The sequence below is a fragment of the Cyanistes caeruleus genome, chromosome 18 (assembly GCF_971803275.1).
Source record: "Cyanistes caeruleus chromosome 18, bCyaCae1.hap1.1, whole genome shotgun sequence".
In the NCBI taxonomy this organism is placed as follows: Eukaryota; Metazoa; Chordata; class Aves; order Passeriformes; family Paridae; genus Cyanistes; species Cyanistes caeruleus.
Window position 1 is genome coordinate 9320019 of NC_141718.1, and position 25582 is coordinate 9345600.

The 25582-nt window shown below is 50.9% G+C and overlaps 1 long non-coding RNA gene across 1 annotated transcript; it reads left to right on the top strand.

Annotated features, from left to right (window-relative positions):
• The first annotated feature begins 7842 nt into the window (after nucleotides 1–7842).
• On the top strand, nucleotides 7843–17186 carry LOC147649919 (uncharacterized). Its single transcript, XR_015277655.1, has 6 exons — nucleotides 7843–9154; nucleotides 9770–11588; nucleotides 11986–12096; nucleotides 12675–13581; nucleotides 14374–14591; nucleotides 16284–17186. It is a non-coding gene; the product is annotated as an uncharacterized LOC147649919 (long non-coding RNA).
• Nucleotides 17187–25582: the final 8396 nt, after the last annotated feature.

Here is a 25582-nt window from a genome sequence, read left to right on the forward strand (position 1 = left end):
GCCCGGGGCTGAGAGACGGACGGACGGACGGACGGACGGACGCGGGGATGGCCGGCCGGCCGGAGCTGTTGTTTGTTATCTCTGGAGGGTAAAGGGGCCGATGTGGCGATGGCCTCGAGGCGCTGGCGCTTGGCAGCGTGCGGGGAGCGCCCCGCTGCCCCCCGGTCCCTGTCACCCGCGCCGGGAGCGACAGGGGCCGGGCGGATCCGCGCTGCAGGCGCCGGGACGGCGGGCTTGGAATCATCTGAGGGGGAAAAGCTCCCTCCTTCGGCACCTCCAGCCGCGCCTCGCAGAGAAACTCCCGTCCACGGGGGCAACCCCGAGCCTTCATGCTCTTCCCCGCGGTACAGGCACGTCCCGGGGGAGTGAAGAGACCCCCAGCAGGACATTCCAGCCCGGGGATCACAGGGTTCGCACCGCGGGATCGCCCTGACCCGCCGGCCTCTCCCGCAGCCCGCCCCGCCGCGCAACCATCCCCCTTCGCACCTGAAGTCTTGGTTGCGAGTGGGGAGAAAAAACCCAGCGGTTCCCAGGGATCCATCCCCTCAGGGTGATGCCTTGGGGCTTTTCTTGTTGGCATTTTTGTTTTGGTGTTTAGATTTTTTTTTTCAGACAGCCCCAAACTTCCCACGTGCTTCTCAAACCCCGCATTATTAGGGAACAATTAAGGCGTGTAAAAACACGGCGAGGCGAAGCCCTTGAGCTGGAAGTGGCCGTCCAAGGCTCTGTTTGAGCTCCTGGCCCCATCATCTCGCCCCGACTGCTGCGGGCAGGGTGAGCCCTGAGGCCGGGCCGGGGCTCTGGAGCTGCGCGTTCCTCATCTGCCACCGCTCCTTTGTGGCTGCTGGAACCCGCAGCCGCCTCGCAGACATCACCTTTGGGCTTTCCCTGTTCTAATCCATCTTCTTTTCTTCCTTTTTTTTCTTCGGTTTCTTTCTTTTTTTCATGATTTGATTATTCTAGAATAAATACTTAATCATTATTGTATTTCTAAACGCTCTCAGCCGAAACAGAGTTCGACCTTTAGCGCAGGTAACCGCGGCCGTAATTCCTGCTAAATTTCACCTTGGTCTCACCAAACTAAGCTTCTCCTCCCTCTCCCACATGAAATCCTTCCCAGAGAAGGCACTGAAATAAAAACCAAACCATCACCGAGCGGGCTGGGCTGTGCGAAGCCGACCCGACCCCACGGACACCCCGACCCCCTCCCCTCCCTGGGCAGCCCCGCTCTGCCTCCGGCTTCTCTCCTTTCCGAGGTCCTTTCAAGCTTTATTTCCTTTCGAGCCGCCCGAGCGCCACTCACAAAATAAAGTTATCAAGGGAAAAAGGTCGAGAGAAAGCCAGTGGTGCTTTTCCCCCCGGATCTGCTGCCTCCACCGAAGGCTCGAGCGGAGCGGCTCCGGGGAAGGGGGAGCCGGCCGAGGATGGGGACGCGGGCTCCGGCTTGGAGCATCCCACGGGCTGGACTGCCGGCTCGGTAAAACAGGAGCTGTTCTTGGGGCAGGAGGAGGCGGCAGGGAGGGAGCTGCAGGGATTTCTCCCAGGCTTTCGCCGAGTCCAGTTTTAGGTTCCTTGCAGGGAATGGGTGCTCGGCACCGCGCTGCCCGACCGCGCTCCCTCGGGAATGTCACCGCGATCTTCCGGCAGGGCTCTGTCCCTTCTGCCGTGACACCGCTCCTAGGCGCTCTCGCTTTTATTTTCCATGGGAGTCTTGAAAATGCGTTTTTCCAGCTTTCGCTCGCTGTCCATTCGTGGCCTTCCCCGTGGATTTTCGAGGGGCGCTTTTTCACTCCTCCGTTCTCCCGAGTCCTTTTTCTGCCGGTTTTCATTTCTCCCGTCTCCGATCTAAAAAGCAAGCAGGAAAAAAAAAACCCCCTCAAACCTAAATACAATTATAAACCAGGGCAGGAGGCTCCCCCGCTTCCCTTGCTGGAGCGGGTGGGGGTAGGGGCTACCCCTAGGAAAAGTGAAAAGCTCGTTTTAATGGGCGGTCATTGCTAAATCTCACCTTAGGGCCAAAACGACTCGCGACCCATTGCCCTCCTTACGATGTATTTATTTGTCTCAGTGGCACCAGCCGTCAGTCATTAGTGGGGGGGTGAACCCGAGAGCCGCCCCACCATGGTGGCCGTGGTCCTGTGGCTTTTTTGGTTTGTTTTAAATATGGTTTCTCAACAGGAACCCTTCCAGAAGAGGAGGAATAACCTGGCGAAACACGGGGGGAACACGCGTGGGAGCGCAGCGAGCCACGACCCCTCCGAAAATGGTTTTGGTGCGAGCAAACGGGGTTTGGTTCGCACCCCGAAGGGTTCGCTCCCAGGAAAAGCGGCGCTTGGGCCAGCAGGGACTTTATTTAATGGATAACAACGCTTTCCAACAGTAACAATAACGGAGGAGCAAAGCAATCCCGAAGCCCGAGGTCAGCAGCGGCCGCCAGAGCCCTCGGGCACCCGGGCGAGCATCACCGACCCCGGCACCGGGAGCGCAGCCGGGCAGCAGCTCCGGACCCCCGGCCGGCCGTGCTCGCCTGCACGCTGCTCCAGAGCTGGATGTCACTTTATGTACAGCTTTCTCTGCCCGTGACAGTCAGAAAGCGCTAAGAAGTTTTATACACATTTTAAATATTTCTCTAGCTCAAATACATGTGTGTGTGTCTGTGTGTGTGATCATATAAAGTTGATGCAAAGAAATGTGGCTTTGAGCGCGTTTTTTTTCCTCCGCACAAGACGGGTGCGGTGTGGGCACGACCTGTCCCTGCTGCCCGCACACATCCCCCCCGGCCCCGGCTTTCCCAGGTTTAGTCCCGCCTGGCCGAGCACAGCCCGGCTGGCACTCGGAGGGTCTAACCGCTGGATTTGGATTAATTTAGCGATACTTTCGCTATGGCGTGTTTTGGGTAAATTAATCTCTGCCAACAGCAGTTCGCTGAGCAGTCCCAGGCACCCCCATCACCCCCGGGACAGCTTTGGGGTCCCTCCCCTCAAGGAGAGGGAAACGCGTGCGAGTCTCCCCGGTGCTTGTGTTCACAGCCCTTTCACAGCCGCCTCCGGTTTGTTCCCTCTGCCAAATGTTTAACCAGGGCTAGGGACGAGAGAGAAACCATAAATGTCAAACTCCCTTTCCCCCAGCTCGCCATCCCGCGGCTCCAAAATTCTGCTGTCAGGAGGCAGGACCGACGGTGCGGGAGTGCCTGGCCTGGCCGGCTCGGGCAGAGAGGGAGGAAGAGAGGGATGGAGGAAGGGATGGATGGATTGGACACGGGGTCGGGATGGGGAAGCTCCATCCTCGTGCCACCGCTCATTTCATCCTGAACTCGGGAAATGACGGAATTAGGCAGTCATGAGCCCTCGGCACAGGCAGGACCTGGGTGGCCGGTGGCAGCAGCCCGCAGGAGGAGGACAGGGGGGCTCCTCGCTGCCGGGGGTGCCCCCCGCCGGGACCGCTGCAGCCGCGGCCGCTCCCGGGGCTGTTCCCGGGCCGGGGCCGCTCCCGGGAGCGGGACTGATCCCAACGGGGCTCCGGGCTCCGTCAGCCGCTCCTGGAGTGCCACCTGGTGGGAGCAGCCCGGCAGCACGGGCACGGCTCGGCTCAGGGGTCCCGCAGCCCCCCGGGAAGCGTTTCCCGGGGCTGGCAGGGGTGAGGGGTGTCCTGGGGATCCCCAAGAGCCCGGGCGTGAGGAATGAAGAGGACACCAGCAGCAGTACCCAAAAGGAAAAGATCTGAATGGAAAGTCTTTCTTCTTCAGAGCCGGAGAAAGGAGAGGCACTGCTGGAAACCCTGCGAACCCCCTCTCGCCTCTCTGGGGCTGCGAGCAGGAGTGCGAGGCTGCTGCCAGCACTGGCAGGATGGCTCCTGCGGCTTTCCACCCACTCCAAATGAGAACCCTCATGCTGGGCATTCAGAGGGAAGCAGCTTTGGGCCTGGCATTTTTGCAGGAAAGCTCCCAGAGTTTTCCAGGTGTGTGTGTAGCTGCACTCTGAGAGCAGGTGGGGTTTTACAGACTGAGCTGTCGCCCTCCTGGCCGTGCCATGGGCTGGTTTGGGTGCCAGAGGCCTCCTTGCTTTGTCTGCTTGTGTTTCTGATGCCCTCCCTCACATATCCACATCTACTGAGCTATTTCGCTCCCCTGGTTTTGTCTTTGCTCACGGCCTGCTCGCTCACAGGTCCCAGTGTGAGCAAGCACAAAACCAATGTTAGGTTTAGTTTCATGGTTTTATTCATACTCCTCCAACTTGCTTTACACTTTTTACTCTCTCTTACACACAACTATCCTTCATATGCACTTTGTCTTATTATACCCTTGTTATAGCTCTGATTTCTGCCTCCTGCCTCATCACAAAACCATTCTGCATCAGAAACTGCCATTGCACACGGAATGCTTCACTCTGGGCCAGAGATTAACTGGCTTTGGTGAAACGGGGGGGCACAAAAATGTGAGAACAAGGATGTAAAAGCAGGAAAACATGCATCAGACTTCAGGGTAAACAATAGGAATGATATTGATTGCATTTTAATGTGCAGTGGGTGCACAATGGGGAAGAAAACCTTCCTGGAGAAAAAAAAAGAAAAAAAAAAAGACACCCGCCCCACCTTAGAAGCTTGGAGCAGTTTGGGAATAACTCAGAGGGGACCTTATCCTAAGGCTTCCATGGGGAAGTGCCTTTCCAGGTCTAGCAGAGCTTCCTAATAAAGTGCTGTCCTACTTTCTGGCTGTGTCTAAAGAGCGATGAGAAATGCCCATTGTCTCTGCCCAGGCTGGTGCGTGCTCTCATTAAGGCTCTGGATTGTGTGTGTGCATGTCGGCGTCAGGGCTGTTTGGAAGGCAGGGACGGGCAGGGATGTTGTAGGAGGTAATTCCCGGCTTCCAGAGGGCTGAGAAATTTCTGAAGGAGTTTTAAACTGTTGGAGGTTTGCTGCTTGCAGGAGCAGTGAGACGGGAAGATGGTGGCGGGTAGGACGGTGGTTCTGCATCACAAATGTTTAATGAAGCTGCGTGAGCAGAGCTCTGGGGGAATCCACCCGTGCAAGGGCAGAGCCTTCGCTGGGAGCAGCAGGATTCATTTGAGGTGTTCCCAAGTAACCCCACTTTGCTCCTTGGGTGTCGAGTTCTGATCAGAACTGACAGGGGTGAGGAGACCTGGAAAATGGCCTTCCCTGCCTTCCCTTAATGAGTTACCTCAAGTCCAAATCACTTCATATTCAGCGAGGATGCTGTAACAGGAAAAAGTGTCAGGAAACATGAAGGCACAGCTGTTCTTTCCACTTGGGTAGCTGCGATCGGTTTGAATAATGGATATTCTGTTCAGCTCCTTCGAGGGGAACTCCGAGTCTCCAGCTCCTCACTAAGAGGAGACACGCTGATTTATCATTTATTTATTGGATTATAACCCTGTTTTACGGGTAATCAATCGCTGCTTTTTCGGCTTCCTCTTAAATCACATCACCCCAGTGCAATCAGGGGGTGAGGCCGCTCCAAGAGCACAGAGGTTTCCACTGGAAAAGTCTTTCCATCAGATTTGGAGATGTTAATGTGGGCAATTGATGGGGGAAATAACAGGCAGGGGTCGATTTGGCCATGTCCTGTGGGGCTGGGTGAGCAGCCTAGCGGCCCTGAGCACACACTGGTGGAGGGTGCTGTTTTCTAAGCTGCTTTGCAGTTTGGAGACCCTGCTGTGTACACTGAAATGAGCAGTGACAGAAACAACACCCATTTTGAGGCTAAATCCTGTTTACCACAGGAAAATAGAGGAAGGGGAGGGCACAGTCTGTAAACTCAGACAAGAGCTTGGAAAATTGCCATGTATTCTTTGCACATCACTTGTACATCCCCCCAGATGCTTCCCCACCATCGAGTGGGACCTGACACTTCTCTGGTGACAGCTAAACACCAATTTTACTGCCAGAAGCCCTCCCAGCAGCATGGGCACCTCTGTGAGGGCACTCACTGCCTGCCTGGAGTGGTGTTTGCTCTCCTCCTGCGCCCAGGTACAAGTGATGCCCATCAGGATGGAGGAGATCCAGTTGTGGACAATAGAGAGATAACTAAGGTGTGGATTTGGTGCATGGACGAAGAGGGCCTTGAGTTTTTCTAGGCTTGATTCAGGCTGGGGAAGGATTCCTTAAAGCTGTGATGTTGAAGGAGCTATGATGGGGAGCTCTGGGGTCCTTCTGAAGGTAGGAAACTGTGAGAAGCGAGGGGGACGTGGTGCAGGCAAGGATGGAAATGGTTGCTGTGTGATTTCCTGGCTCCCCTCAAGAGCTGCCGGGGGTGGGTTTCCCTGGAGGGAGTTTTGCTGTGCTAGACGTGCCTTCCCTGTGACTCAAAAGGGCTCCAGGGTCTTGGAACTTCTGGTTTCTGCTTCTTTGGGGACTGGTGGGATGAGCAGAGACAGAAGCAATGTGATTTACATGGAGCTGAAGGGTGGGGGAGAAAGCAGCTGCTCTGTGCAAATCTGGAATCTGAGTGTGTGAAAATGTGGGAAGGGTTCTTCGAGGTTCCCTGTGCTGCTGCTTCTCCTCCCTGCTCCTTTTGATTCTGGGCCTGCTGCCCTCCATCCATGGCTGTGACTTCCAGCCAGGAAAAGCATTAAATCTCAGGGGTCTGAGGTTTTCCGTGGAGCCTGTGCAGGTTTTCCTCTTGCTGAGACTCTTCCAGACTCTCCCTTGCTTGTCTGTGGGATTCAAGCTACACCTAAGCAAGCCCAACCTGGTTTTGGGTCCCCAGGTGCAAATGTGTCCCTGCAGAGAGCTTGTAGCCAATCTGTCCCTGAGGGCAGGTGGGAAATGCTTTGGGTTGTGCGTGGGGTCCTGTCCTATCAGGCTCTGCACTCTTTGATTTTTGGAGCTCCTTGGCTGGAGAACAAAGGAGGTGTCCTGGGTTCGGAGAGGATGTTGAAACTCAGGGATGAGCGTGGCAAAGATTCTGCCCTGGAATCAGGAGTGTAGCTGGAAGGGAAGGAACTCGACAAACGAGTGAAATGCTGCCTCTGGCTGGCCTGGCAGCCTTTTATCATCCTGCATTCATCTGCCAGCCTGGCTGGGCCGTTCGACACCTGCTTTCTTATGTGAGAAGTCCCCAAACTCCCCACAGTGCTGTCTCTTTTTAGGGACCTCAGTCAGGTACAGCATCAATGTGTAATTTTCCATTCTTGGCAAGGCACACCCCAGTAAATCTGGGACAGCCATCTGCTGATAATGACTGTCCCTCGGGGCTCTGGGTGCTGCAGGGGAGACACAGCAGGAACTAACACCCAGGAATTGGGTGGCAGCTGTGATGGGAGCTTCTGGAAGAGCTTCTGGTCCTGTTCAGTCTGACATGGAGCAGAAATAAATGCTGGTTTATTAGGAACTCTCCCCAGGAAACGTGATCTTTGACTTTAAAACAACCTGTTATCCCCTCTAAAGATTTAATGTAGAAAAAGAATAATGTTGGAAGGGTGGGACACCACTGCAACCTTCAAAGCTGCAGATACTTCTAGTGCCTGTTGTCACAAGAATGTTCTCATCTTTGCCATGAGGCAACACCAGATATTTGATCATTGTGGAAATATTGATTTTTTTTCCAATAAAATTACTGCATTGGATTAATATTTCATTTGCTAGCAAGTGAGATATTATACCTAGGAGTGAGTGCCACAACACTTGAGGCTGGGTTATGCTCCCGATAGGCTGCAGCTTCCTAATTTTTAAAAAGGCTAGAAGCTTAATAATACTTATATATAGCTATAATATCTACATATATATCATGTCTAGGAGCTTATTCTCCCTGCAGAAGGCCATGAGGCAGGAGCTGCACAGATGTGGCCAATGTGCTGTATAAATGCTGCTGTCCCATCAGTCCCAGGTGGTGAGAAGGATGCTCATCCTGGTCATGTCCTGCAGCTGGGGGCTGAAGAACCAGTTCCATGTTTATTATGGGTAGATGGACACAAAAAGTGACTCAAAAAGTGCCTCTGTCTTGGCACTGAGGGAACAGAGCAAGGGCAGGGGAGTCAGGACACAGCTCTGGGTGGTTTTGGGTTCTCGGTCTCCTCTGCTTTGGTTGTGCCCAGAAAAATGGTGTTGTTTCCCTGTTGAGCTCTGCAAATAACTGTTTTCTAATCCCTGCTGCCATCTCTTCCTGCAGAGGCCTGGCTGGAGTCCCCTGTGGCACCTTTGTGTGCAGAAGCAGGGCTGTCCCACCTTCTGATCCCTGTGCAGTGCTGGTGACACATCAGTGAGGGCTCTGCTCCTGTGTGCAGGGAAATCATTTGTGTTTCTCTGATCTGATACTTCTGCAGCCTTGTCTAGATCAGGGAATGCTGCTCCAGGCTTGGGTGGGATTTGTAGGAAGAGCCCATTCTCCACCTTAAAATCTCTTTAGGTCTGGGGGTTTTTTTGCAGGGCTTAGTGCATGGGAACAACATCACATGCATGTTATGTCAAATATAATTTGGAAAAATTCCAGGTGTAGAGGCACAGGTGTTTAGGTCCTTAATGTCAATGGAGATAAAAAACCCTAACCCTTGTTGTTAGTCCTGATTATTCTGACTTGGCTCTGAGACACGGGTGGGCTCCTCACAATTAACCAGCTTGCTGCCCTAGTAAAAGCATTTTTTTGAGTTAAAACTTTTCATTTTCATGCAGATGTTAAACAGAGGGAGAAAGGGAGCGTGTTCTGCCCCTGCTCTGTCAGAGGAAAGGCTGAGAAGGTGGCTGCTCTGGAGATGCCGCTTTGTGCTCTGATGCAGAAGGGCTCGGATCGGCTCCCAGAGCCCGGTTTGCATAAACGCCAGGTGAACGTGCGGGTGTTCCAGGGAACTGTATGAAAATGTGCCACTAGATGGCCCCAGGAAGGTGGATCAGAAGGTGGATCAGAAGGTGGATCGGGCAGCAGGGGAGGGCAGCAGCCTCCGGCAGACACCTGGCCCCAGCCGCAGGGCCCCGGGGCAGGGCTGGGGTGGCACAGGGAGAGCGCCGAGACACGGCTGCTGGCAAAGAGCAGCACCCGGGGCTCCCACACTGCCTTCCTCATCTTCCACAGCACCTTCTGCTGCCTCTGCTGCCGTGGGAGTGTGCTCCGGGGGGCACGCAGCTGTGCCGACTCCTGGGGGCTGCTCTGGGCTCCATGTCCCAGTGTTGTGTCCTTGGGGACCGGTGTGGGCTCCGTGTCCTGGTGTTGTGTCCTTGGGGACCGGTGTGGGCTCTGTGTCCTGGTGTTGTGTCCCCCAGGACCGGTGTGGGCTCCGTGTCCCGGTGTTGTGTCCCCCAGGACCGGTGTGGGCTCCGTGTCCCGGTGTTGTGTCCTACAGGACCGGTGTGGGCTCTGTGTCCCCTGGGACCGGTGTGGGCTCTGTGTCCCGGTGTTGTGTCCTCCAGGACCGGTGTGGGCTCCGTGTCCCAGTGTTGTGTCCCCTGGGACCGGTGTGGGCTCTGTGTCCCAGTGTTGTGTCCTTGGGGACCGGTGTGGGCTCTGTGTCCCGGTGTTGTGTCCTTGGGGACCGGTGTGGGCTCTGTGTCCCGGTGTTGTGTCCTCCAGGACCGGTGTGGGCTCCGTGTCCCGGTGTTGTGTCCCCTGGGACCAGTGTGGGCTCCGTGTCCTGGTGTTGTGTCCCCCAGGACCGGTGTGGGCTCCGTGTCCCCCAGGACCGGTGTGGGCTCCATGTCCCGGTGTTGTGTCCCCTGGGACTGGTGTGGGCTCCATGTCCCGGTGTTGTGTCCCCTGGGACTGGTGTGGGCTCTGTGTCCCGGTGTTGTGTCCTCCAGGACCGGTGTGGGCTCTGTGTCCCAGTGTTGTGTCCCCCAGGACCGGTGTGGGCTCCGTGTCCTGGTGTTGTGTCCCCCAGGACCGGTGTGGGCTCCATGTCCTGGTGTTGTGTCCTCCAGGACCGGTGTGGGCTCTGTGTCCCGGTGTTGTGTCCCCCAGGACCGGTGTGGGCTCCGTGTCCCGGTGCTGTGGGCACATACCCATGAAGTGAGTGAGAGCCCATCAAACCTGGCCCACGCAGGAGACTGTAACCTGTGTGTGTCTGAGTGTCCTTACCAGGATGGAGAATTAAGCAGGTTTCTTGGAGCCCTGGTCACTGCCAAACATCACCTTCCATTTACAACCAGCCTGGCAGCCATACCCAACCTCACACATGTTGGGATAAATGACAAAGTCACCCCTGTGATGAGCAAACCCCTGGGGTCTGCTGGCCTGGGCTTGGGCTGGGGGCTGCCCTCCAGGGACTCTCCTGTGTTTGGGATCCAGGTGCTTTTCCTTTCCCCCACTGTGTGAGGAAGCCTTAACTTCAGAAGGGGACACAAAGTGTCCAAGGTCAGGTTGGATGGTTGGGCTACCTGGTGTCCCTGCCCATGGCAAGGGGGTTGGAACGAGGTGGTCTTTAAGGTCCCTCCCAACCCAACCCAAACCACTCTGTGGCTCCAAGTGTCTTCTTGTGGCTCCTACTGCTACTTCAGCTGGATGTGGGATCACAGATCCTTCGGTCTCGATAGGAAGAGCTCCAGGTGCCCTGGAAGGAAAGGTGGTGGCTGTGCTCAGGGGAGTTTGGAGGGGACTGCAGGGGTTGCAGCGTGCTGTGGCTCATACTCCAGACCTGAGCCTGTGGGAAGCAGGAAGGGTGAGAGGCTGTGCATCTCTGCTTCTCTCTGGTGTGCTGATGAGCTCCTGTGGAGGATTTAATGAATGGAGCTTCTCTGATGGAGCAGATAGGAAAAATTGCTAACCTGGGGAGGTGAAAAATCGTGCTGGGCCATGTCACAGACGGAGCCTGGCCTGGTGGCCCTTCAGGAGGGGATGGCTGCTGTGTGAGCCAGCTTAGGTGGGGAAGCACAGCCAGGGAAGGAGCCGACCGGAGCTGCCACCAAGCCACAGCTTTCTGGGATGTGCTGGCACAAATCCGCTCTGGAATGAGCTCTGGGAGGCTTTGCAGCGCTGCAGGCAGGTGTGAGCACTGCCAGGGAGGGCTGCAGGGCAGGCTCCCCTCGGGCTGCTCCCGCTGCTGCCCTGCCTCGCACCTCGCCGCCAGCCGGGGAAGTACCTGCTCTCCTGCAGACAGGGAAGCTGCGTCCCTCTTCCCTCTGATATGGAATTCTTGTGGGGCCCCAGGCGGATGGCACTGCTCTTCCAAGCCAAGCTTTGCTCCTGAGGCAAACTGGGATGAGTCCAAGGGCTTGTCTGGTTTCCTTTCTAGGTTTCCTCCCTGTTTAGTGGGATTAATAACACCTAAGGGTGTCAGAGTTAATTACTCATCAGGCTTCAAGCGCTCTGAGAAAATGCTGTGCCATCCATTGTTTGAATTTACAGGGTGCTGCTGCCTCCTGACTTTCAGAGGAGTGGCTGAGGTCCCTTCTGTGATTTTGCTTTTTGAAGGACACACAAAAGCCCCTCTGCCGTGACTACTGGTGCCAGCACAGACTGATGGGGCACAGGAGGGAATCAAAAGGTTCTTAGAACAGTTTGATTTAGGAGCTGGTCAAAGAGAGAGGATGTGGCTCTTCCACAAGTCCCCTCAATTTAAGGAGCAAACCAACCTTCAGCTGAAAACCTTGGGATAAGCTGGAGTTTTGTGGCCATTGGCTGTCGGGACAGAGCTCAGGCCTTTCAGGTGAGAAGTGCAGATTTCTGTCCCTGTGTGTTTGAGCTGACACAACTGAGTTTTGGCCATTTTATGCAGATTTGAGCCACAGGACAAATATCCCATTTTTTAGTCTTGATATAACCTTGATATAATCTTGATATAATTTAGGAGTATGAGCTGAAATAACACCTGCTAGGAAGCATCCCTGTGTAGCCATGGATAAATCCAGCTCAGCACAGCTCAGAAAGGGATTGACAAGGCTGGGACACCTGGCTTCTGTAGTCAGAAGGTTTTTCCCTAAAAATCTTCATCTTACCCCTCCCTGTCCCTAAATATCAACGCAGAGCCTTTTTTCCCTCCCAGCCCCATGTCCAGAAAGCATCCTGTAGAAATAGCTGTTCACTGAATAAATTCCTTCTGACAGGTAAACTGAAAGCTGCTATTGAGCCCTTTTGGGCTGGGGATTGAGCAAAGCTGGGATGTGCTGGATTTTGCTGCTGTTCTGTCAGGGAGGTTCAGTTGCAGCTGAAGCAGGGTGAGTACCTGCTGAGTCAATCTGTCTCTGCTGCTGTGTGAAATGGGAAGTGCAGTGCCCTGTCTGACACCTGCTGATGAGCTCAGCCAGGACTGTTTTACCTGTGGGAGGAGGAATTTCTGGAAGGGGAAATGCAGAAGGGAGCAGGAATAACTCCTGAGCACTTGGAGTCAAGCTGAACCTGTTCTGTGGGGTGCAGGCCCTGCTGAGGCACTTGGAGGGTTGCTCTGATTGCTGGTTTTGTGGGAGCAGGGAGCTGAACCTACCAACACATCCCTGAGGATTTTATTCCCATACTTGCTGAGTTTATTAAGTGGCAGCAGTTCCTTTGTGATCTAGGAACTATGGAGGATGTGTGCTAGGAATTCATCCAGCTGACTGCAGGTGCATCTTGAGGCTTTTGGTATCTTGAATTTCAGGCCTTTTAGCAATGTGGGGAATTTGGGAGCATTCTGTGGTGTGTGTGATGGATGTAGGAGGGGGAAGTGGATATTCACTGGGCCCTTTGGGATGAAGGATGGCTGTGCCTGGAGGAACCTGGGGTCCTGTTGCCTAAAATAACTCCTTTTTTATTGCAGACTGTGTCATTCCCACCCTACAGCAAGATGGCAATGTGTCCAGTGTCCAAGTCTTTGCTGCCAGATTCACAGAGCCACAGAATTGTCTGGATTCCACCCCTGCCAAGGGCAGAGACATCTTCCACTATCTATCCCAGGCTGCTCCAATCCCCATCCATCCTGGCCTTGGACACATCCAGGGGCAGACACAGCTTCTCTGGGCAGCCTATGCCAGAGCCTCACCACCTTCCCAGGGAACAATTCCTTCCCAATCTCCCATCTAACCCTGCCCTCTGGCAGTGAGAAGCCATTCCCCCTAGTCCTGGTATTCCAGGCCCTTGTGAAAAGTCATGGAAGCCCTTGGAAATTCCACAGAGAGAGGGGGAAGAAAGGCTTGGCATGATAGAAAGAAGTGAGAAGGCCTTTAAACACTGCCAGGCCCCTGTTCCACAGCTGTTTGTGTCTTGTGTTGGGCTTTCTGCTTTGGCAGTCTGGGGCAGGAGAGGAAGAGGCTGTGCTGGCCCTGCGCCGTGCCTGGGCTGGAGGGAGGAATGCTGATCCCTGCCAGGGCAGTGCTTCCCTCGGCAGAGCTGCTCCCAGCTCTGGCTCTGGAGCAGCTGTGGAGGAAAGCTGGTGCCTCCCAGCCCTGCTGCACTGGGGGAGCCTTGCCTGGGGGATCCCAGCTGGGGGGGACCCACCTGTCCCTTCATGGATTGCTCCGGGGGGATGAACCCAACCTCTGTACCCCCAAACTGCAGCCTGGGGTTGGGCAGGGGGAAAATGGGCCTTGCCTGCCCCTTCTCCCCTGCAATGGCTGCAGAGGTCCACGAGCTGGTTATAAATCAGAATGCACGAGGAAGGCAATTTTCTGGAACGAAACCTGCCCTCACCAAGCCCTGGGGGAGGGAGGAGAGCTCTGAGTGTCAAGGTGAGACGGAAGAGCACCAGAACGAGATTTAATTTCCTTCCCAATAATTTTTTCAAGCTGTATAAACTTTCTTTATTTAAAACAAATAGTCCCTGAAAACACGTTCTGTGTCAGTGGCCCTGTGAAAACACCCCCAGTCACAACCTGTGCCTGTCCCTTGCTTGCAGCCTCAGCCAACAGCCAGCAGTTTTACATTTTGCTCTATTAACTCGAGCTGTAAATTTCCTTGTGCAAAGTCTCCCAGGCTGGGGAATGAATTTAAGTAAACAGGGTGTACAATAATAGACTTGTGTAAAGGCAGGTTTTTCAAGTGGCCTGTAACTTTTGGAGTAAGTTGGTCTAAATCTTGCCCTGTTACATGGGAGAGTGTGCGAATTTGTCCAGAAGGTGGAGGAAGTCAGAGAAAAGGCCTGCTGGTAAAAATGTCTGGATCCAGACAAGAGCAAAGAATTCAGGTGAATCTCTTGCCTGGCCCATGGCAGAAGTGTTAAACGAAGGGATTTTTAAGGCCCCTCCAACCCAAACCATTCTATTATTCCATTACAGTTTTTGGTTCAAGTCTTCCACAATTAATTTTTTTTTTTCCTCGGTGACAGCATCTATGAGATACTTATAAGGAGACTGAGGGGTTTTTTCGTTCCCTTGACCTACAAAATCCTGAATGCCCTCTCTAAAATCAGTTTTGTTTGCTTTGTTGACTAAAGGATTAGATCCTTCTCAGTTATGTTCTGTGGGAAAAAGGCAAGAGGAGTTTCTCCTGTTAGTGTGATGGAAACCAATATTCTGTTTCAGATTCATGGGCATCGTTGCTCTGAGACTCCTGAAACTCTGCCTGCTTGATGTACAGCTGTGCTGGATCCGTTTCTGGCTCTCATTGCCAAGGAATCTGAAGGGATTCTGGGAATATTATGAGGTGTTCATGTTTCCTGCTGCTCCAGGAAATCTCTACTGTAAATGCAACCTACTTATCTCAGATTGTTGTTCAATCTTCAGCTAAAACCAGGCTCAAGGTGAGTATGATCTAGAAGGCTGCAGCTGAGGAAAAACTGATCCCATGTTGCAAAATAAGCAGTTTTCCTGCCTGATACTTCTGTAGTAGATGATTTTATTTTCCCCCATGAACTTGCAGTTAAAATGCACATCTGGTCGGTGTCTTTGAGTAATCTTGTAAAGGGAACTTGATCATTAGATAAAGAGGAAAGGAACTCCTGCCTTATAGGCAGCCCTTTCCTGAAAAAAAAAGGAAAGTTGTATGGAATAACTTGGCATAAAAGCCCATGAACCAGGGTTTCTTTTGACTCCCCTGGGTTTGGGGATGTCTGGTTATCCAACCTTTCTCCAGCTGGCTCTTGTAAAATCCCAGCAAAGTGGTTCTGACTTCTGCTGGGGAAAAAAAAATCTTTAAGCCCTTATCCAGAACTCAGCAAAACCAATGGAAAACCTCTGAGTCCAGGGGATATTGGGTCATTTCCAAAGGGTGGAAAACAGTGGGGAAAGGTTGAGTCCAGCTCATGCTAGATCTAGAAGCCAAGGGAAATTCTCTGCTCCTGGGAATGGAAAAAAAAAGGTCTTGGCAAAATCTGGATCTTAGTGCTGGAGGAAGTGATTGACTCAAAATGGAAAAGGTTTGGATTTATGGGATAGAAGGAGGATAAAGCCTTGTTTACTGGGGCCCTTGAGCAGCTTCTGATCTAGGAATTTCCTCTTGGTCTCTTTACTAGATAAAAGGAGGGTGTCAGGGCTCCTGCAGCTGCTGTGATACATCTATTTCCTCTCTTTGAAACAAGTGTTTGCACCCAAAAATTCCCTCCTTCTCCCAGCCAGGGGAGTGATCCTGCAACAAGGCCCAGCCCAGCTGTTTCTGTAGCCCCAAAAGATGTTGAGTCTCACTTCTGTGGGCCTGAGGGTCCTGCACCTGAGGTGTAACTGGCAGCAAAAGGACAAATTTACCCAGCTGAATGCAAAGACTTTTTTAGATAAAACCAAGTGTTTGCTTTGGCTTTCAGAAGCTTGGAGATACCTTGGATGGAGAGCTGCCAGCTGGCTGCTCCCCAGCCACTGACTCAGAATGTAAAAGTGTAGTGTGAGTCCCTGTATTCTTTCCCCCCACATCTTGACAAACTTTATAACTGGCTTTCTTTTTCTTCTTTTTTTTTTTTTTTTTTTGAGAGGAGGAGGGAATTCTCATGGTTTTACGCAAATCACAACTGACTCAGCCTAAGCCCAAGGGTAGAATGGCAAAGGCTTGATGGATTAAGTGTCCTGGAACAACTGGCTACACAGCTCTTTCTTGTTTTCTGGCTGTGAGGATCATCCTTTTGATCAGATCCATTTCCCTGCCACTTTCCGGGTTGTAAATCCATATTAGTCATGGCAGGGTGGCAAACAGTTAATATGGAACAGGAGGTAAAGCCCAGGGAGCGTGTGGTGGTCTCTGGGTGCTGGTCACACCCTGGTGGCCAGGCAAGGAAGCAGGGACACACCTTGAGGCCACCTGCTTGTAAATTTGGAAGGGTTGAGAGCCTGAGATTCCAACAACAACCTAGATTTCTGTAATCTGTTCAGAGATGTGTCTCTAACTGAGCTGCTTGAGTGCCTGACTTCCAAGTCTTGCTGTAAGGCTCAGGTTTGTATCCTAAATCCAGGGGGAAAAGCTGTGTTTTGGTCATTTACCAACTCTCCTGTATATCTGACCTTCACAGCTCCTTGTTTGTGCTGCTGAGGTCATCCTTCCCCTCAGGACTCCTTGGATAACTGGTCTTTGAGAGCACCAGTCAGCTCCTGCTCATCCCTTGAGTGCTGGTGATCCCTACTGGAAGCAAGCTCTTCTCTGGCCAAACAGGAAACTGGGGTGATAATATAGACCTCTGCAACTGGGAGAAAACACCTTGAATGCATCTTCCAACCTTGGTGTCCCTGCTTTTAATATCATTAAGCCCAAAAATCAACCCAGCACTGCCACTGTCACCCTTTTTTAAGGACTTCGGGGACCATGAGGAGGGCAAAAGCCTAAAGTGCAAGGGACAAAGGGTTCTGATTCCCAGTCAGAGTGCTGAGGGGTGAGCACAGGAACACCACAACCCTTGGCTTGTCTCTGACCAAATCCCTCCCTAGCTGCCCAGTCCAACCAACAGGCTTGTTTTGAAGGCCAGATTGGATTATACTTCCCCAAACAGCTCCTGCTGTGGCTTCAAAATGCTGCCTGTCCAAAGGTGAAGACTTTGTAAAAGATGAGGTGACCATGCCCAAATGACTGCTGGGTCCAAGCCTGAAAATGTTATGTTAAGGCAATACTTTAAAGCAGTAAATTTACAACAAAATCAGTTTGTGGTGGGGTCCCAAAGGTGCAGCTAGCAAGAGCTGCTGTGTGAATTTGCAGATTTATTTGCAACAAACTGATTTGCCTGATTAGGGTGGCTTATGAACACAGCTGCTGCTTGGTGCACGGCTTCTGACATCAGCACTGTTATACCAGGGGTGAAATTGGCCTTCCCTACATTGTTACCAGTTGCAGGAATTTATCATCCACCTGTGCTCTGATTTAGGGGTGTGTAAATCCCAGGTAACTGCATTAACATCAATAAAGCTGCTTGAATAGATCTCTATCTGAATTGCTGCTGAAGCCTTCTCCCGTTGCTGTTGGCTATGCAGGTGCAGGGATGTGGTTGGCTTCAGCTGGGAAACACGATGCCATCCAAGTGTGTGTCTAGCATGCAAACAAGAAAATGCTGAGTTGAAACCACAATGTTCATTTAAAAGCTGGGGGGGAAGATGCTGTCAGGCTTTCAAGAGATGATTTCTCTTTGCCGTCTTGAAATATTTGAACAGGCAGAAATTTTCTGGAGAATGTTTGCCTGGAAATGTTTCCCTTAGAGGAGGAGAAAATGTCCTCCTTCTTTGTGGTGGACAGACAAAGGTGGGCTGGTTCCAAATTGGTTTTGATGGCAAAGTTGGGAAGAAAAATGAGTAGTTGGGAAGAAAAATGAGTGTTTCTTATTTCTCATTTACCTCCACCACTGTCGTTGCACCTCCACCTTCACCAGTTGTAGAAAAGAACAAGAACAGCAGCTTGCTTTTTTTGCAAATGTTAATTTTGTGGATTTTTTTTTACACAAATTTTGGGAATTAGAAATACAAGAAACAACACTGAGGATGTGGGGTGGGACAGAACTGCCTTGCACTTGTGTATGGAGTTTGGGTCAGTTGCCTTGTGGCAGCAGCAGAAATGAAAAGTCACCTGGAAAAAAAGTTGTCCCAGGGAGATGAGAGAGTTTGGCCCTTAAAGAATTTCTCCACTGAGCTGGTGGCTACGAACCCAAAGCATTTGGGGCTGGCAGCTCTTCTGAACCACTTGTGATGTTACTAAAGGCTCCCAGATGAATTATCCATACAATTTCTGAATCTCACTGATCTCCTTGTGACAGCTGCCATCAAGGAGATTCTGGGATTTTTGAGGGGCTATGTGGCACCTTCATGGATGAGAGTGCAAGCCAGTATCAGTTTGGATTGGTTTTTCATGTTTGAAATGCAGCTTTTTCTGTCTGGAATTTCTCCTGATTAGCTGTAATAGGAGGTTTGGGAATATTGTTCAAGGCAGTTCATTTTCTGGGAGCGTGTGCTCATATTTCAGGGATTCCATCACTGAGCTAACAATGGAAAGGTGCAGGGGAGGAGTAAAGTGGAGTATTGGCAAGTTTATTATGGTTTTGCTTTTTTTTTTTTAATTAATATGTTGGCTCCTTGGAGTGAGAGGTGACATCTTATTGAAGGAAAAGTCTTGTGGCATCCTCAAGTTTTCCAGTTTGGCCAGGGAGGGATGTTGGCTGCATGTCCTCAGCTGGTGACACCTGGGGCAGGAGAAAGGAGGTGCCAGCCTTGGCTCTGGGGACACTGGGCACTATCTCTGCTGTGTCTGTGCAGAGCCACTGTGTCCTCCAGTCCAACCCTTGGGCCAAATTCTCACTACATTCAGACAGCTGGAAATGGTCAATATTGGGGTGTGTAACCTGGCTCCATTATTTTTACCACTGCTGTGTCTTGTGCCTCTGAGCTGGAAGCAAACACAAGACAAAGCCAAGCACCTTAACCCTAGACTGAACTGTGGCCTTCCTCGTACTCTTCATCCCAAAAAAACCTGGAATGCTGCCTTTGGAATGAGCAGAGAATGAGCTTTTGGGTTGCACCCTTTGCAGCTGATGGGTCCTTAGTATGAAGAAGGGTCTGAAAATATCAGTTTGGATCTACTCCTCATTCACCTTGTGGGGCCCCTGAAGCAGCTGGTGCAGGAGTTGCAGTTCAGGTGTCTCATGTGCCTATTTTCCATGAACAGGTTTCCCACCTGGGCCGTGTCTCCCATGGCTGATCGTAGCTGGAGGTCCCATTGGGAATTCTGGCTGTTTTTCCCACAGGCTAATGCAAAGTACCACAGGGATGGGAAGTGGGCAGGAATCTGTCACACAGAGGAAATGTCTGCATCTTACATTGCAATGGCTTTTTGGTAATAATGCCTTTTGTCAATAATGCCTCTTGTCTTGATTTTTATTCATCTGGGGGGAGTGTGTCACAAGCAGCTTTCCTCAGGGACAGGGATTGGAGTGGTTCTTGCAGAAATGCCACCTGTACAGTGGTGTGAAGAAGGGGGCTAGTAAATTCCTTTCCAGCCTCAGTGCTCCTGTAGGTGTACCCAGATTTGCTAAAAATAGGCTCCTTAAGCTGACTGAAAATGGGCTGCCCCAGGCATTTGACTCTGTGCAGCTCCCCTCCTCCTTTCCCTGCTTTTGAAGTTGAATGCTTATGGATGTTTTTTAGCTTATCACAAACCCATCACAACTGGCAGCACTCCACTGTTCCAGGGCTGAGGGTTTTCTTTCTCAGCCTCCACCCATGCATGTACCTCTCGGGAAAAGATCACGTGAAATCCTCTGCTCCTCACTTCTCCATGCCTTAAAGATTGTGCTTAGCATTTCTTTCAGCGAGGATTTCCCACCTTCTGAAGGACCTCAGACACTGGCTGTGCCCTTGATCTCAGCACTTCCCGTGACAGACTCGTTCTTGTGGCCTTTAGTCTCTGCTTTGAGCCCTTAGGCTTGTCCTAAGGGGCTGGGTGAGCTTGTGAAGGGGATGGTGTTTCCAGGAGTCCTCCTGATTTAAGGGTTCCCCTCACAGAGATCACAGGGAGAAGCAAATTCTCTGTTGATACCTGCTGAGACAACCATGGAATTGTTTGGGTTGGAAGGGACCTTGAAGATAATTTAGTTCCCCTGCCACAGGCAAGGACACCTTCTAGACTTCCACCAGATTAAGACACCTTCCACTAGATTTAGGGAGTTTTTGCACCATCAGCAGCAGCTGGAGGTGTCTTGTACTGATATTGTTTTTTGTGGGGCACGTTAGGGGACAGGTCTGGCTGAGGGGGAACAGAAGGAAAGGACATTTTTAGGAAATGTGGCCGTGTCCACAGCAAGGACCTGTGGGTGTGAGGCCCTGACACAGCCGGTGTTGACACCAGGAAAAGGGAGCCAGAACAACTGTGGGACTCTGAGAGATCTGTGCTGGAACGTGTGGGCTGGGTGTGCATGTGGGAGCTGCAAGAGTAACCACAGAGTGCTGGAGGCTGGGAAAACCCAGTGGGAAAGATGTGTGGGCCCTGCTGTGCCTGCCAGGTGGGGGCCAGGGATGGTTCTAGCTAAAGCCAGGCTGCTCTTCTCACCTTGGGCCTGGCTGCTGCAGCTGGGCTTAGGGGGGCTGTGTTATAAACTACATTTTAAAGGGCTGGGAGAACTGTTTTGTGCACACCTGTGGGCTTCCAAGTGGCCCTTATCGAGGCCTGAAGGGGTGTGCAGCCTCCAGCTGGGGCTGGGCATGGCTCCACAGCTGGGAGAGCTGTGCAGGAGCTGAGCTGTGGGTTGGCCACAGCTGGCACAGGCTGTTGGGAATGGCTGTGCTCTCCCCACTGCCCATTCACTAATCCAGGTGCTGCTCAGGTCTCATTTGTGTGGGGAACAGACTGAAAAGCACCCCAGGTGATCAGCGGGACTGTGGTGCTGCCTGTGGAAGGGAATCTGGCTGAACAGGCCGTGTGGATGAGGCTCCTTCCCCTTCACCCCAGCACAGATTAACCCTGTCAGAGATGCTGGAAAAAAGGGTCTTCCCTGGAGAAGGGAATAGGGTTTCCCCCTAACACAGGTGTGGCTGCCAGTTCCTGCACACAAAGGATCCCCTTGGAAGCCTTTCCAGCAGGTTTCTACCAAGAAAACTATTCATTTTAGACAGAATTTTGTAGGGTTTCTTAAAAAATCTTCCAGAGACGGGGATAGAGTAGAACATGTAGGGAAAGAGTTACGGGGGAGTTAATGGGGAGGACCTTTTCAGAGGGTTTCATTCCTGCAGTGTCACAACAAATCCTACAGAGATAAGTGAGAAAAATCTCAGAGGCTCTGTGCAGGTGGAGATGGACCCAAATCTTGCTGAATTCCAATGCTTTGTGACATCCATGCTGATTCAGGTCTGTGTCCATGGATTGCAACAGTCTTGGATACCCATGCCAGGCCCCATTGCTGTGTCTGCCCTGGCTGGTTATATGGATGTGGAGTTTAAAATCCTTTCCTGTTCAGGGGGTGGTGCTGAGTGACTCTTCAGGGGTGTCATCTCTGTTAGTTCTTGAGGAGGCAGGAAAATTCACAAATGTGCTTGGAAACAGTTTGTCTTCCTAAGAGCTTTGCTCCCTGGGTCAGGCTCTCCGATAATATCAGTGTCTGTGCACAGGGAGGGATATTTTGGTGGCTGGGGCACTGCAAACAGGACAGATAAATAATAGCAATCCATGTAGACAGAGGTAATTAAAGTGACAGCCCCACTGACAAATAGCTGAGTAAATGGATGGGGCGATTTGCTAATGAAATGAGGATAAACGGATATATGGACATGCAGGATGGGGAAAACGACAGAAATATGAATTTGGCATATTCCCAACAGGCACTCTCAGGGCTGCTGTGCAATGATTCAGTCAAACAAGGCTTTGTGTCCTAAATCATGAAGTTGTTGCAGATTTCAAAGACTTTTTTCTTTCCCCCTATGGCTAAATGTGGGATTGAACCAGAACTGGAGGAAGAGTTTCTTTCCTGAAAGAGGCAAACCTGGACAATAATCCCAGCACTGGGCCAGTGACTGTGGGTTAAGGTACAAAGTACTTTTAAGGCAAAGAGATGTGCAAGCAATTTGATGAAAAGTCTAGGGAATTTTCAGTTCTTTACTCCCCCTTTAGTTATGGTGCAAGGTGCAGGAGTGTTTGGAAGCATTAGAGTTGGGGTGAAGTCAAAATGAGAGGAAACAGAACTAGGAAGTCCTAATAGCCAAGTTATGCTCCCTGCAAGCCCCCAGATGATGTTGGAGTGGACAGAAGGTCCTAAAGGCGGTGTAAGCACCTATTTAAGGCTGAGGATCTGACATGTATCAGCTTCTCTAGACAGTGATTAAGCACAGCTTAAGCTGATTTACATCTGGGACCAGTGCAAGAATGGTTTAAGCTCACTCTTGGACAATGAGGTCCAAGATCTGTGGTTATACACAGCTCGGCTGATAATTAGCTTCTCTTGGTTTTTCCCTCCCCTGTCCTATATGTTGGGAAATCCATGAATTTTTTTGTAATTTTGGTCAACTTTGGAGCAGAATCTGAATAGCCAGCTTGTGATTCTACTGATCATTGACAAAACACTTGGCAAAGGTAAATACTAATCTATTAGTTGCTGTACTTTTATCTTGTTCTGGCCATCTGATGTTATTTAAAGTGTTATCCCTACCTTTGCAGCCTTTTAATACCCTACAGCAGTCTTGCACATGCAGCTGTTTCTGGGGAAATAGCATGGAAAAATGGGAATTGTTCCACTTTGTAAGTGAAGCTTGGAGTAGTTTCCCTGGCTCTAATGGAAGAGGCACCCACTGCTAAGCAACATTTCAACTCCATGTGCTCAGAGTGGGGAAAAATGCTCCTTTAATATGAAAATGACATGATGCTTCTTTTCCAGAAATAGCATACAGTGTGTGTTTGGAGGGTACCCATTAATCTTCATTAAATTAGTGTCCTGGAAATTGGGGTGAACAGAGGTGCAGAGGGGAGGGGGTGGGAGGAGATGGGGCAGCTCTGGAGCACGTGTACCCTGCTGCTTTGTGCAGCTCAGAACATTAAAAGTGCTGCTTGTTGGGACTTGAATTATGGAGGGATAAGATGGAGGAGGCAGGAGAAGGAGGCACCATAACTTCCCTGGAGGCAGCATTTCTGCTCAGAGCCTGCTTTGTTTTGCTGTGCTCTTCCTTCCTTGAGATTAATTAATTTGCAGTGGTGGGGAAGCTTTTGAAGACTGCCTGATGCCACAAGTCCCATGTCCCTTTGTGTCCTGCAGGAAAGGCAGAGCAAATCTGTCAAATTGCTCTGAAGATGGAGACCTGGCCCCCAGCCTGGGTGGTCTTTTTGTTTCCAGAGAGGGAAATAGCAGGTGTAAAGCACCTTTTTGATGCAGAGCTTTCAGACCATTTCCCTGTGTGGAGCTGGGCTCTGTCCACAGCGTCAGGATTCCCTTCCCAGAGTTTCAGTCAAGCCCTGGCTGTGGTTTTGCTTTGGTTACTCTGTGCTCTGGTCTGGTGTGTGAGCAGCAGAATATTGCCTTTTGCAAAGAGTGAAGAACAGCAAGGGAGTGTGTTGCATCTTCCTCTGAGAAGTTTGTTTGCTTTGTCCCTGGGCTGAGCAGAAATCAGGAATGATGATTTCCCCAGGCCAGCAGTTCTTTGCTTCCCCTCAGCCTGTGCAGGATGCAGTGCCTGCTCTTGAGGGATGCCACCTGAGCAGAGCCACACCTCTGAGGCTTTGTATTGATTGGCAAAAGTTTAGAAACACGTTTTGTCGCCAATTGAAACTTTTCTCCATCAGATTTGCTCTGCTGGTTTCTGTCTGGACCCAAACCTAAGTGTTCAACATTCCAGACAGGCTGGATTCAAGGGACAAAGCAAGGTCATGGTTCACGATTTTTAAAGGATTTTATATCTTTCAAAAAAGAGAGTTGACAAAACCTAGTTCTGTGTGACTTAAAAATATTCCTCCCACAAACTCTGTTTGTTGTGATTTTGTACTCAAGATACTTTAAAGCTTTTCTGCTTCATGATTCAAGCAGAAACAAGTGGATGCTATTTCTTGTCAATCTCAACGTGTTTTATTATTTGTCTTGAAGTGGCAGGTAGAAACCAAAGCTGAGTTGGGATTCTTCAGCCCACAGCTCGTATTGCTGACACTGAAAGATTGGATGTGTGTGGCTGGAAGAGTCTAAAACTCACTTTTCCCACAGTAGCTGGACCTCCTCAGGTTTGCTTTCTTCTTCCTGCTGCCTTTTCCAAATTCCTCTTCATGCTGAGTAAAGGGAGGTTGTTGCCACAAGTTAGGCAAGCCTTGCTAACAAAGCCTGAGCCTGGAATTTTGGAGTCTAATCCTGGTGTAAGGTGCAGCGCCGCAAACCGCTCCAATTAGAGAGCAAACTGGTGAGCACATGCTTCATCCTGAGCCCAGCTGGAGTCTGCCTGCTGAGTTGGCACAGCCTTTTAATCCAGACTACTGGGGGTAGCAGCAGAAAATCTGTGGGGTTTATTCAATTTGACCATAAAGTGAATATTAAGAAATTTAGGATGTAAATTTTGTCTTCAGTGGATCAGGGTGTCCCTGAGATGGATCTGATGCAAGCAGTCTGTCCTGGCTTCTTGATCTTGCAAAATCTTTCTCAGGCTTTTGTTGAGTGGAGGGTTTTTTTGTGCCAGGCATAATAAAAATATAACCTCTGCCCCAAATCCTGCTGCTTTCATGTCAGAGCACTGTAAATGTTTGCAGATTTTGATGCCCAAATGCTAGTATTAAACCTCCTGTCAGCTGTGCTTTGTAGTAAGGGTGAAGTTGTTTATCCCTTTTTCCTCTTACTCAAGCTTGTTTAGGTGTAACCTGTTTCTGTATAAAAGGAGTTTTTCCCACTGTAAACTATTTTTTTAAAGAGATCAGATTATGTAGTATATGGAATTTTACCTCTGTATTACAAATATAACAATCTCTGGTGGTTTAGACTATTTTTAAGTCACTCTCAGCTGAATTAGGTGTGTTTTACCTCTCTGTTTTGGGGCGAGTGTCTCTGGAGAGCTCACAGCCCTGGTTAATGGTGCAGAACTTGCCTGTTGTGGCAGACTCTTGTCCCTAAGAGGCATTGCAGGGCCATAAATGATAAACCCTCCCCTTCACTCATGGGGTTTCCCCTCATTTGGGAAGATGAGGAAGGACAGGGATGCAGGAGATGCTGGGAAATGTGGCTGGAGTGGGGGTGGCTGGAGAGGCCATGAACTGCTGCCCATGGCTGAGTGCAATGGGCTGAATGGGAAATATGGGAGAGAATGGGAATGCTGGGGTGTTTCCTGTCAAATTCCTTGCCTTGTCCCAAGCACTACTGAAGGCTTCTGCCTGCATGGCACAGGCTGGTTTTGAGTCCTCAGTGCCACAGGCTGCAGGTGCTGGGAAGTTTTTGGCTGCTTCCAAATCAGAGGGATCAGAGGGAAAACGGGATCAGGCACGCAAATGAGTGAGAGTCAGCAGCAGATTTAATGTCTTGTGGCATTTTCCTTAGAGCTAAAGCAATTAGCTCAAATATGGTGCCTTTGGTGAGCTTTAATTCCCTGTAAGGTGTGTTTTGAAGGTTTCTTGCAGACTCAGGGCTCAGGTGGCATCCCAGCCTTCCTCCAGCTTGTGTAGTCTTCCATGCCTGGATCGTGCTGGAGTTTGAAAAGAGCTCCTTCTGGGAGTTAAAACATCCCAGCAGTGCTGGCACTGGAGCCCACCTGAGAGCTGTGGCCGTGTTCCCTGTCAGTGGCAGCTTGTTACTGGTTTATTGTCTGAAACGGGGATGGGGAGCTGCTGGGGAATTGTCAAGGCTTAGCAAAAATCAATAGTTTTATTTTCCTTTTAGCAGAGCCGCCTCTGAAC